The sequence below is a fragment of the Octodon degus genome, unplaced genomic scaffold (genome assembly GCF_000260255.1).
Source record: "Octodon degus isolate 3935 unplaced genomic scaffold, OctDeg1.0 scaffold00039, whole genome shotgun sequence".
Classification (NCBI taxonomy): Eukaryota; Metazoa; Chordata; class Mammalia; order Rodentia; family Octodontidae; genus Octodon; species Octodon degus.
The window spans coordinates 14,124,019-14,137,164 of NW_004524615.1; the positions used below are offsets into that span (position 1 = coordinate 14,124,019).

The 13,146-nt window shown below is 45.2% G+C and overlaps 1 long non-coding RNA gene across 1 annotated transcript in view; it reads right to left on the reverse strand.

Annotated features, from left to right (window-relative positions):
• The window catches only part of LOC111816754, a 9,085-nt gene extending 6,042 nt beyond the window's left edge, over positions 1 to 3,043 (reverse strand). Inside the window, exons 1-2 of the long non-coding RNA XR_002821087.1 lie at positions 2,969 to 3,043; positions 2,559 to 2,636 (exon numbers count right to left, since the gene is read on the reverse strand). This is a non-coding gene — a long non-coding RNA (uncharacterized LOC111816754). The remainder of the gene's footprint in view (positions 1 to 2,558; positions 2,637 to 2,968) is intronic.
• Between the last annotated feature and the right edge of the window lie 10,103 nt (positions 3,044 to 13,146).

Genomic DNA, 13,146 nt, shown 5'->3' on the forward strand with positions numbered 1-13,146 from the left:
GGAAAACATTTCAAACCTTTATTGAGCCCTGTGCAGCATTTTAATAATTTCTGAGGCCATGCACTGTCTTTGCTCTCTGAGTTACGGTGTAAAGGACAAGACATGGCCCTTGCTGGCTATTTTCCTTCTTGTCAGCTGTGACCCTTTGCTTCCTGGGGCCTCTTACTTCCTCATCTGTAAGTTGGAAGAGCTGGTCTTGACCTCCAGCTTGTCTTCCCCACTGTGACATCTGAGGACAATCCCATCAGCGTCCATGTTGCCTGTGTTGTGACAGAGATGATGGCAGTGTCACAGAGGCTTGCTTGCCTGGAAGCTACATTGCTCTGCATCTTTTTTTTTTTTTGTATCCCCTTTTTTAATTTAGTTTTGTCAGAGATGGGTATTCCATTGTCATTTACATATTGTAGATGCATGAATTCAGCAAAATATTGCAATATAGTCCAGTAGTCCATAATAGTAGTGGGTTTTCCATAGGACTGGCAATGTCTGAAGTTGCTGCCTTAAGCCTTTTATAGCTCAGCACATTAATACAGCTTTACTTTTTATACTTCGTTTTTACACTTTTTGGCTGGATGGTTAAGACCAAGATAAAGCAGGACCTATAGAACAAGAAATGTAACTTTTGTGTCTGACAAGGTGAGTCAAATCCCCTCAGGATTTACCCTGTAACCCTGTACCGCAGTTTGTAGATCCTTTGTCAGTGTCAGCCACGTGGATGAGTCACAGCCATTGCTTGACCAGTTTGCTCTCGGTGAAAGCCTGAGAGGTGCTCTGCATCTTTGAGATTGGAGCTTTTATAGCACTCCCCCCTCTTTAGAAGTAAATCTCTGTGCTCCCCGGTTTCCCTATCAGCCAGCTGTCATTTATTATAACTGCTGACAAAAAATGACGGCTGTCCTTAGTTGTCAGCTACTCTCCTTGTCTGCTTTGCTGTGTGTGCTGGAAGCTAAATGACCATCCCAGTAGATTGGTCATGAAGGAGGTGCGGAGGAGGGCACACTGTTGAGCACAGGGCCATGCAGGGCTGCGCTGCTGACACGGGGCTCTCTCTGTGTGTCAGACAGCTCGTAGTCAAGCCCCTGAAGGCAAGGTGAGAGTGCAGTCCGGGGGGGCGGGGGGCTGCCACCCCCTATTCCACAGCTATGAATAACACCAACCTTAGAGACCAAACAGATCTCTTCATTGGCAACATGAACTGCATGAAAAGGTCTTTGTTCTCACTTTCCAAGGTCCTGCTCCGTTTCCTACCTTTACCTAAGCTATCTCCACCTTTCGCTGGAAAACCAGTACATGTGGGTGATCTGTAGAAGTCTTTCTTAGATCCAAGAAAGTTGTGACCTTCTTGGACCCCTCCAACCATATTACTTGTCTGTTTCATTTAAGCTTTTGCTGTCTACTCTTCATTGGAGATTGGGGGCTCTGGGCCAGCTCCGGATAGCACACTGTTTCCTGTAGAGCGACATGCAGACTTCTGATAGTGTGGCTGCTTATGTATTGTTCTTTTCCCTCTTTTCTTTCTTCCTCCTCCTCCTCTTCTTCTTCTTCTTCTTCTTCTTCTTCTTCTTCTTCTTCTTCTTCTTCTTCTTCTTCTTCTTCTTCTTCTTCTTCTCCTTCTCCTTCTCCTTCTCCTTCTCCTTCTCCTTCTCCTTCTCCTTCTCCTTCTCCTTCTCCTTCTCCTTCTTCTTCTTCTTCTTTTTTTGGTGGTACTGGGCCTTTTTACTGCTCTATGTCCTCAGCCTTTTCAAAATTAATTTCCAGACAGTATCTCACTAAATCACTAAGGCACTGAATTACTAAGTTGAGCTCCAAATTGTGATCTTCCTGTCTCAGCCACCCAGAGAGCTGGGATTACAGGTGTGTGTCACCATGCACTGTACTCTCCTTTTGAAGGTCCATGCTCCAGGGAATCCGACACAATCTGCTGACTCCTTAAAGTCATCTCTAATATCAGTGTCACTGAGATCCCAACATACACACTTAAGGACTCTTCAGGGACAGAACCATATGGGAAACTGTCTAACCATTTTAGACTGAAGGCGCTGCTATTTGACAGGTACTCCTTATCTAATAATTTTCTTTGTGAGATGACATTGTGACTCTACCCTTACTACAAGAAGCAGTTGAGTAGGTGGCTTATGAAGTAAGGTTTTATCCTAGTCTTCCACAATGAAAAAGAATTACGCCTTTCCCTCATTTTCCCAAGCAGCTCTGAAAACTAAGAGGAGGTGTGCTCAACCCCCAAGGAAAACAACTACAATGTATAGAGGTGGAAAGGGGGTGCTCCAAGCTCTTTAAATGAACATCTTAGGATAGTCTAGAAATTAATGCCTGTAAGAGTTCATTCAGTTTCGAGCTCTTGCTTGCCATAGGAAGGAAGGCAAGTTAGGGCATTCTGGGAGACTGGAGTTTGGTTACTTGGGGAAGAGAAATTGAAGTGGTCAAGAAAAAGTTATAATTAAGGGAGAAACCTGTAGCAGCTTTTTTGTTATACAGGAAATAAAGAGTAGAATTCATGATGGGCCAGGAAAGGGGACCCAATCTGATCTTTACAGACTTACTTGGCTGCTGGGAAGGAGCTGGTCAGCGGAAACAGTGGCGTCCACACATGGGTCCTTGAAAGTTTCTCCCGGAGCCACCTACAAGAAATGATTTCTGGACCTGGAATGGCCACCAGGAGCACCGGGGCCACGACCTACAACCCACTGGGCAGCTGTCCCCAAGCACTGTCCACTGACTGAAGGCACAGTGGGGGTGATGATCTGCTCTGGATCCTTCTTCCTGTCACCTGTGGCTTTAGCGTAGGAGATTCTCTGACTACTACCATGAACACGGGAGTGAAAGCAGCTACCAGAACTTCTCAGATCCCACAGGGAAGTCCTTTCCTTCCCAGGTCATGCCAGTTGGTTTCCAAGCATGAATTAAATACTGACACTGCGTTGTATTAGAATGAGGTCTGGGAGTTACTTACAGTAGTCAGGGCTTGTTCTTGGGACTGGGTTTGGTCCAGTCGTGGGATGTCACTAACCCCACAGTTCTGAGAGTGTGGCTCAAACAGGTCACCGTGGAGACCACAGATGCAATTATGACCTGTCGAGGTCAGGGTGTTCTGCTCTTGGCCGTCTCAGTTGGCCCACCCTCTGGCTTCCTGAGCCACAGGACGAAGGGAAGCTGCTGACCCTGGAGAGCTTTTTTTTCTAAATACATACACTGATTGCTTCCATTCATGGTGGGTTGCTTCCATTCATGGTGGGCAGTTGGCACATGCACACAAATCCTGGTTCCTTTCTGTTCCTTCTGCCTCCGCCGCCCCCTACTCTATCTCTTGGTCCCCTTCCCTGTTTCTTTTTTTTTTTTTTAAATTTATTTGTGTGTGTGTGTGTGGGGCAGGGCTGGGGGATTGAACCGCAGTCCCTGTGCTTAATCTTGTTCTAAGTAGATGCTTTAGACCACTGAGCCATCTCAGCAGCCCCCCCTTCTCAGTTTCAAAAGCTCCATTTCCATTAAAAAATTTTTTTCATGCCCTTTCCCTTCCCTCCATCCCTTGCTTTCCTCCCAGTTGAAAAAAATCTCCCTTATTCCTGTTATCTGTATATTTTGGGTTTCTCATAGAAGAGAAATCATGTGTTCTCTGATTTCTTTTAGTTAATCTTAGGGTCTTGAGATGCATGCAGTTTCCTACAAATGACTCAAGTTTATCCTTTATGGCAGAATAGTACTCCACTGGCCCTTGAGAAGTTAGAACTCGCAGTATGGAGGGCCCCTCATGGGGTGTAACCCTGTCGTCGCCTTCTGGTCTGAAACTGTGTGTGCAGTTTTCTTTACCTAGCAATTTCAGTCCTGTTCACTCCTCAGTACTGAAAGAGAAAGTGACCTCTTACATATAGGAAGATAAACTAATATGGGTTAAATTAGTTCACTACATTTTGATCTGTAATTACATCCTAATTTGACATGAACACTATTTTTGGTCACTGCTTCCCTGGCCCTTTGTGCCCTACGTTTGCTACCCTCTACGGGCCTTCTCCCTGAGCCGTATCTCCAGCATTTCTTGCTTATTTTGAGACAGGACCTTGCTAAGCCACTGTGTTACCCAACATGGGCTTGAATTTGTGATCTTCCAGCCTCAGCCTCCTGAAGGGCTGGGATTACAGGTGTACACTGCCACACCTGGCTTATTATTCTGTATGTTGATTCAGAGAATTTACTAAAGCCAAACACATTTTCAGGGTCTTTGTTTTTGCTTTTTTTTTTTTTTTTTAACTTCTTGAGACAGAGTCTTACTATACAGTTCAGGCTGGCCTTGAGCTCACTCTGTAGCCCAGGCTGGTCTTGAACTTGCAACAGTCCTCCTGCCTCAGCCTCCCAGGTTCTGTGATTACAGGTGTGTACCCCCTCCCCCCCCTGCAGTTCTGTTTTGACGGGCTGCACAAGTGAGTTCAAGGCAGATCTGCAATACATAGTGAGACCCTGTCTCAAAAACAAAAACAATTAGATCTGGATCCTTCCAGCTATTCATAGGGCCCTTACAGTATTCCTTTCCATAGTTCTATTCAAGGTGACATAAGTGTGAATGTTAATATAAGTAGACTTTTATTAATGAAAAGGAAAGATTCCATCCGTAATGCTTAAAATAGTCGGTAAGCTCAAACTGTGTGGTTGGCAGCTTCAGTCCCCTGGGAGGGGACAGCAGGCTTCCCAAGCCTCCACCCTACCCCCCAAGCCAGGTGCACTCTTCCTCCTTTGGTGACCAGCTCTATTTAAGGGAATGTTGAGCCTTTGGACTTTAGTTTCTTTCTTCCTTTTTTTTTTTCTTCGTCAGTACTAGGGATTGAACTCAGGGCTTTGCGCTTTCCAGGCAAGCTCTTATTCCACTGAGCTATCTCCCTGGCCCTGAGCCTGTGGACTTTAAAAATATTTTCTAAGTGTTCACATTGAAATGAAGCCATCCAGAGGGTGGAGAAGTTTGGAGAAGCCAGAGTGCCGCCTGTGCCCTGGCCAGGCTGAGGGTGCGGGTCCCACTGCATGCTGGCTTTCATGTCACATTGGAAGGTGAAGCAGTGCCACACCAGTTAGCAGAGAAGGACAGGGCCCCAGAGTGTTGTAATTCCCATAAAATCTGGCTTCCTTTCTCAGACAATTTCTAAGTGATGCAAAGTGAAGTGTAGCTGCCCACTGGCGGGCTCGTGCACAGACATGGACTGCCTGATCTGCGGGATGTGTCTATAAACAGAGGCCCTTACTGACAGGCAGCTCCCCAGGCCAGCTGCGGAAAAGTTCATCTTTGCCGCGTGTGGTGGAACATAACTGCGATTCCAGAACTTGAAAGGCTGAGGCAGGAGGGTCACCCCAAGCTCAAGGCCAGTGGGGGCTACGGTGAATTCCAGGACACGTGAGCTGCATAGCAAGGCCTTGTCTCAAGAAAACAGAAACAACAAAACCATCTTTATGGGAAGTGGGAACTGTCCTAGCATTTTGTCTTCAACCTCTATGAAACTTCAGATATGAAAATCTTTCAAAACTATAGGTGTATTAAACTAGATAGGGGACCACAGAAATAACTCAGTGGTCTAAGCGCTTGCCTGGCAAGCACAAGGACCAGGTTCGATCCCCAACTCTGCGTGCTGTGTAAGCTGCGTGGTGAGACCTTGTTCCAAATACATAAATTTAAAAAAATAAAATAAACTAGATAGGTCAGGGGGATTCTAATTCACACAGTTAGGACTCTTATAATTTATATAACAGAGGACTGCTTCTCAAGCAACCCAGAGAATAAGAATGTCACCTGCTTTTCACCTTTCCGAAAGATGTTTTTCTCTGGGAAAAGGATCTGAATAGCTGCTTCTCCGAGGAAAATACTCGAGTAACCAATAAGCTCATGAAAAGATGTTCGACTGTAGTCACCAGAGAAATGCAAAGCAGAGCCACATTGAGCTGCCACCTCATGCCAACCAGTAGGATGTGTGGCCAGGCATGGTCATGCCCACCTGTAATCCCAGCACTGGGGAGGCTGAGGCAGGAGGATTGCCACCAGTTCAAGTCCAGCCTCATCTACACAGTGAGACCTTGTCTCAAAAAACAATAAACAAACAAATAAAAACAAATACAGCATACTAAAGGAGCAGAGGCAGTCACGGAGACAACATATGATCCCATTTGTGTGAATTATTCAGAAAGGTAAAATTGATAGAGACAAAAAGGAGATTAGTAGTTGTTTAGGATTAGGGGATTGAGGAGGAGGAGATTTATAATTAAAAAGTATTTTTTAAATTAATGAGTATGTTCTAAAATAGATTATGTTTATGGTTGCAGAACTATAAGTGGATATGCTCAAGGCCCTGGGGTTGATACTTAGCACTGCAAAGAGAGGCCAGGAGCAGGGAAAGGAGGAAAGGTCATGGAGCCAGAGGAAGGGGGAGATGGGAGAGCCTTTGCAGTTTTCAATCACCTGGGCTGCCAGACAATTCTCCCTTGTATTCAACCTTATTCTTTTTCGCATACCCTGATCAAAACTTGTTTTGTATTTGGTAGAGCTAGAGAGAGGTAAAAAGTTTCCTTGTTTTGAAACTTAAGTCTCCTACCAGTGAGAGTCGTTTTTTGTTTTGTGTTTTTTTTTTGTTTTTGTGGCCAGCTCAGCCTGCGCTGGGGGCAGGGCTGGCTGGCATGTGGTGCTGGGGATGGAACCGTGGTCCCTGTGTGCTTGCCTAAGCTTGCCTAAGCAGGTGCTTTAGACCACTGAGCCATCTCACCAGCCCTTTTTTCTTTTTGAGACAAGGTCTTGCTAGGTAGTCCAGGCTGGCCTCGAACTCACGGCAATTCTCCTGCCCCAGCCTCCCTCCTGAGTGTTGGGATTAGAGGGTGCACCACCACACCTGGTTTAAAGTCATCGTCCATTAATTTGGAGGCAGCAAGTTCAGTACCTTCAGCCTCTCCTCAGAAGCTCCGCTGTTAAGCTATTGCTTGCTTGCACAACTCTTGGGGTTGCTAATCGCTCTGGCCTCAGATCCTCCTTCTGAGAAGCCAGGGCAGTGGAGCCGATCTCAAAGTTACTCTCCAGCTCTGAACGTCAACATCCTTGGAGAAAGCTTGAGCAAACAAGAATGAAGATGTTTTCTAAGCCACAGAAATTACACTTGTAACCAGCTATGAAAAGAAGCCGGAAGAGGGGCGAAGCAGCTGAGTTTTGAGAGCTGCATGAGGTGGCACAGGCACGGAGCAGGGCCAGGAGCTCACCGCTAGGACACAGCAAAAGGTGGGGCCATCACACAACCTCCTGTGTGCATTTCCTCTCATAGAAAATGAGCATGGTGGGGCCAGGAAGACAGCTCAGTGGCTTAAGCACTTGCCTGGCAAGTGCAAGGCCCTGAGTTCGATCCCTGGTACTGATAAAAAGTAAAGAAAGAAAATGAACATTGTGTATCCTGCCTGCTTCCCTCTATGAAATGTTCCTGTCAAGTGTTTAAATGACTGGATAGTATCGTGGGTTTTTTTAATTAATTAATTAATTTATTTGTGTGTGTGTGTGTGTGTGTGTGTGTGTGGCCAGCTCAGCCCACCAGGGGGCGGGGCTGGCTGGCATGTGGTGCTGGGGGATTGTACTGCAGTCCCTGTGCTTTGCTAAGCTTGTTCCAAGTAGGTGCTTTAGACCACTGAGCCATCTCACCAGCCCAGTATTGTTTTTTTTGGAATCAGAAATTGAACTCAGGACCTCATGCTTGCCAGGCAGGTGCTATGCTGGAGAGCAACATTCCTGGCCTGCTGCCTATTATTTTAATGCAAAAGTTACACCACTATGTCTGTGCAACTCAACGGCTGCCACTGAAACAATTCTTGCCATGAAAGAAGCATATGCTATCTATTTTTGGATCCATTTTACTTTGGAAATATCACCTCCTTTTAGACTTAGTGAATTCAGCATAGAGAAATTTAAGGCAAACATGAAAGCAAGACATTAATAAAATTATGATGAATGAATGAACTAAGAGCATTTTAAAAAGCAGTGAAATGTTTGCCTTTCAAACTTGGCTGTGCAGAAGACTGCGTTAGTTATAAATTTGCTAAGCACCTTTGTTTGACCCTTCCCTGCCTCCGTAATTGATTCCACTGTGACACTGTCTTTCCTCTTTGGTTAGGTCTTTGAAGGTCAGGGAACCATATCTAATCTCGCTGGTGTGACCCGGTTACACCTGTAACAATGCATGTCCCTGGTATTTGTTCAGTGAATGCAGAGGTTATTTGTTGCTTGGTAATAGGAGAGATCAAACTACTAAACATAAATAAGATATTGAAAATTTTGCAGGCTAGAGAGACTTTTCTGAGAACCATAGAGCTAACCTAAAGCATTTTAGGCAATGACAAGTGTTGTATGAGAGGCAGCAGGTCAATGTCACAATAATGAGACTTAGAAAACTGAATATTCGACATCAGTCTCTACACGCCTGAATAGAAAGCAGGTCGACTCGATGCTTTTCCTTGAAACAGTGCAGAAACTCTTTGGTTTGGAATTTGCCTGGAGCCATAGCCAGGTTGCCATCTGTTATAGCTTAGATCTAGAAAGTTCTCCCAAAAGGTTCACGTGTTCAGAGGTGGGGCTTTTGGAAGGGGATTGGATCCCAGGGGTGCTGTATGTACCAACACTGACTCACTGTGTGAGGTGCAGCCTGGGCAGGGATGGGACTGGTCACTGGGGGTGGCTCCTAAGGCTACAAATCTCTCCCAGGTTTTTCCTTTCTCTGTACTTCCTGGCAGACGTGAAGTAGGCAGTTTTCCTTTGTGGCAGCCCCTTCCACCACTGCCTTTCGGCACTCAAACCTGCCTACCAGGGACTGAACCCTCAGAGGCCGTGAGCCACAGTCACCCTCTCCTCCTTCAAGTTGTGCGTGTTGGGCTTTGTGTCTTGGCAAGGAGAAAGCGACTGAGATGCCATCCCTCATGGGGACCAGCATGCAGAGGGTGATGGCGAGTTCTTTCGCTTCTCTTGTAAGATGCTGAGTTATTAAGTAGGATGCCTCAGGCAGGTAACAACAGCTCTGTGTGAATTATTATCTAACTGGAGTTAGATCCAGGGCTGCCCAAGAGGAAGAACAGACAGGCGCAGAGCTGAGATGGGTATTGTCCCAGATTCTTCCAGCTCTGAGAGGATGGCGGCAAGTTGGAGTGCAGTCTGGGCAGTTTAGGGAATTAGTACCTGAGTGTGAAGTCCCTGGGTTCAATCCCCAGTCCCCCCTCAATCAAGTAGGTAGCCTATGAAATTTTTTTTTTTTCTTTTACTGTTTCAGTACTGGGATTTAATCCAGAGCCTTCATATTGAGCTACTGAGCTACATACACAGCCTTTATAAATAAAGAAAAACATCTTAAGAGAGGATGTCACTGAGTTGCTAAGTAATCCAGGCTGGGCTCAAACTTGCTATCATCCTGCCTCAGCCTCCCCTCATGCTGGGATTATAGGCAAGCACTACTGGGACTAGCGGCTCTGATTTTTTTAGCTTCAAAGAACAAAAATGAAAGCAAAAAGCAGGTCTTATGTGTCGCTTTTTTATTCACGCTGCTGGGCATCAGACCCAGGTAAGCACAAACACCAAGTTTTGACTTGTAAGACAACAATTACATGTTTGGCTCCAAAAGCAAAAAGGCAAATATAGAAACGTGGAGATCACGTGCTCAGAAGGCAGGTCATAAAGAGACAAAATAAAGTCATTCTCTGACCCAGAAGATTCTCCATTTGACATTACAGTGCGTGGTAGAAATGGAAACTCTGTGTGGTTTTTTGTGTTATAGATTTTTACAATGTACAAATATTTTTCTTTCTCATTTTTCTTTTCAAGTCAGTTTTTTAAAATTTTTCTTTCTGTATTAATAAAAGTTATTTAAAATAAGGACTAATGAAATACAACTTTCTTTTTCTTTCATGTTACTAGGGATTGAAAGCTTTTGTGCTGAGCTACACCCCCAGCCCTTAGCCTGCTGAAACTGAAATAAGTAAAACTCTCATGGCACAGGCCAGGATCTTCTGAACAGAGCCCTGGTGGCCCAGGATATAGGACCAAGAATCAGCAAACAGGCTCATAGCAAATTCAGAAGCTCTGCACAGCAAGCCAGAGTGCAAAGACAAGCCACTGTTCCTCGGACAGAGGATGGATTTCTAGAGTATATAAAGAACTCAAAAAAGCTAGGCTCTCCCAAATACATTTTTCTAATATTGAGACAGGGTCTCTCTAAATTGCCCACGCTGGGGTCCTGCCTCAGTTTACCAGAGGGCTGAGATTACAGGCATGTACTATCATGTCTGGCTAAGATTATTTTTATCATGATAAAAATACACAAATATATACATCAACATAACAAAATTTAACTTGGGCCTCATATTTCCTAGGCAAGTGCTCTACCACCAGCCACACCCTGTCCTATCTTAAATTTTTTTTTAGACAGAGTCACCATATATAGTCTACATTGACTCGCCTCAAACTTATGATCCTCCTGCCTCAGCCTACCAGAGTGCTGGGATTACAAGAGTGTGCCACTGTGCCTGGCTTCCATTCTGAGCCTTCCCGAGGGTACCACTCAGTGGGATTAAGGACAGTCATGACCACCACCTGAATCCAGAATCTTCTCATCTTCTTTTTTTTCTCATGTTCTAAAACTGAACTCCATACCCATTACCACTAACTCTCCAGCCTCTCCCTCCCTAGGGGTTGATATCGCAGTTTTGTTTTCTGTCCCTGAGTTTGGCTCTTTCAAGTTCTTTATAAAGGGAAATCAGTCGTGCAGAATGTGCCCTTCTGGACTGGCTTCTCTCTCTTCTGGTCCTCAAGGTTCACTTTGCTGTCTCCTGAGTGGGCATTTCACTCATGGTTAGGGCTGTCTAGGACTCCTTGCGCTGCATGGGCCACCTTCGTTCATCCACTCCTGTGTTGGCGCATGCAGGGTTGCTTCCTCTTTAGGCTGTGAACAATGCCCTATGAACGGATCCACTGTGCTTAGAGTCTACCAAGAAGCTCAAAGTCTAAACTCTGCTTATTGTTCCTATTGCTTTTTCTTAACCTGAGGTGAGAGGTCCTTTGGCTGAGGAAGAACTGGCAGTGCGGAAGGAGCAGTAGTGAGTGAGGAGGAGTCTGTCCTACCTAGATTCGCAGAAAGGGGCTGGGCTGGTATACGAACATCCAGGTTGCCCATAACAGTTACATCATACATACTTATTGCACAAAGTGACATCGGTCTAGCTGGGTGCGGGGGTGCACATCTTTAATCCTGCACCCGGGAGGCTGAGGCAGGAGCATTGCTGTGAGTTCAAGGCCAGCCTGAACTACAAACCATGACCCTGACTCAAAAACCAAAAACCAAAATAAATAAATAAATAAACCCCCCAAACCAAAACAATAACAAAAGAAGTGATTCAGTCCACTGCTTGTGTTTTGTTTTGCATCATTTGATCCTAGGTGTGAAGCCTCCACCGCCCTTTTTCCTCCTGCTCCCCATCCTCTCCTGGGCCACTGTCCCTACCTAGCCCCTGGCAACCACTTGTGTCTTGTCCTGCCCTGACACTTTTGTAAATATTCTCTCAGTGAGCAGGAGAAGTGGCCGCCTAAGGTCGGCCTCTTGTGACCAGAAAACTTTTGAGGTCGGCCCCACGGCTGTGCTGTCTGTCCTCCGTTCTTTCGTGTTGCTGAGCAGCATCTTGCTGTGGAGAGGTCCGCAGCTCTTTCGCCATTCATCTGCCGATGGATGTGCCTGTGGTTTCCAGTTCTTGGCTATTACAAAGAGAGCTGGGATGGAGGCGCTTGCGAAGCGCTTTGTGTGGGTTCTGATTTCTCTGAAATAGCTCCTAGGAGTGCGGTTGTGGGACTTTACGGAAAGTGGATGCTTGATTTTAGAAAGATTGCCAGATTGTTTATCAGAGTGGCTGTGTGATTTTTATACTTCCAGCAATAATGCATTTTTTTTTTTTTAAATCCAGTCTCTGGGGCTAGGGAAATAGCTCAGTAGAATAAGTGCTTCCCTGGCAAGCGCAAGGGCCTGAGTTCAATCACTGGTTCCACAAAAAAAAAAAAAAAAAAGAAAAAAAAATCCAATCTCTGTGTATCCTCACCAACATTTGGTATTGTTGCTATTTAAAAAAAAAATTGCTTTTGGCTGTTCTGATCTGTGTGTAGTGATAGATTATCATGGTTAGAATTTTCCCTGTTAGTACATGTTTGCAGTGCACAACGATCCCCCTCCAGGAGGGGAGCTGGCGCATGCGCGCAACGCAGCGTCGTGCTCCTTACCCCCCCTCCCCCTCTACCTATCTCCCTATTTTCTGCCTTTATCTTGCTCTTTATTTATAATTTAGGTTTCTTGTATAAGAGAAACCATGTGAGAGTCAAGCTTGTGCGTCTGACGGATTTCACTTAACGTTATGCTAAGTCTCAAGGGCATCCGTTTCCCTACAAATGACGCAAGTGTAAGTTCCCTAATGGCAGAGTGGGTGGATCCCTGCGCGTGATAGATGGCCATGTGCGAAGCCACGTTCTCCTTGTCCACTCCTCTGCTCATGGGCGTGGAGTCCACTTCCAGGATTTAGCTGGCGCGGACTGTGCTGCTATGCACGCAGGAGAGCATCTGTCGCCGGAACACGGCTTCTCACTTCTCGGTGGCTGCTGATGTTGAACATCACTGGGGGAATGCCACTGCTGTTTTCTGACTTAAGTAGATACTTTACGTATGTATGTATTTTTTTTTTTTTATTTTTTATTTTTATTTTTTTGGTGGTACCAGGGATCGAACTCAGGACCTTTGCTTGCCAGGCAAATAGTCTGCCCTTGTACTGGTTACTTTAGCGTTGGTTTTAAAACTATGAATAGTTTGGCGGTTGTTTCATATTTCACAGAATAATAAAAAAAGAAGAGCAGAGCATCGAGATGAATGTTTGGAGATATCTTCTTACATCTTGTTTAAAAACACAAGCAGATAGAGTTCTCAGTGTTTTCCCTATTTCTGGCAATCCATGGGCCCCAAGTAGTAATAGAGTTGGTAAAATATGAAAGGTCAGTTTGTTTGAGACAATATACAATGGCCATAAAAGATAAAAGGGATTAAACCTCACATTTAAGAGACATTTGCTAATAGACCTAAAAAAGTTCTAACTCATCTTTTTCATAATTATCCTGTT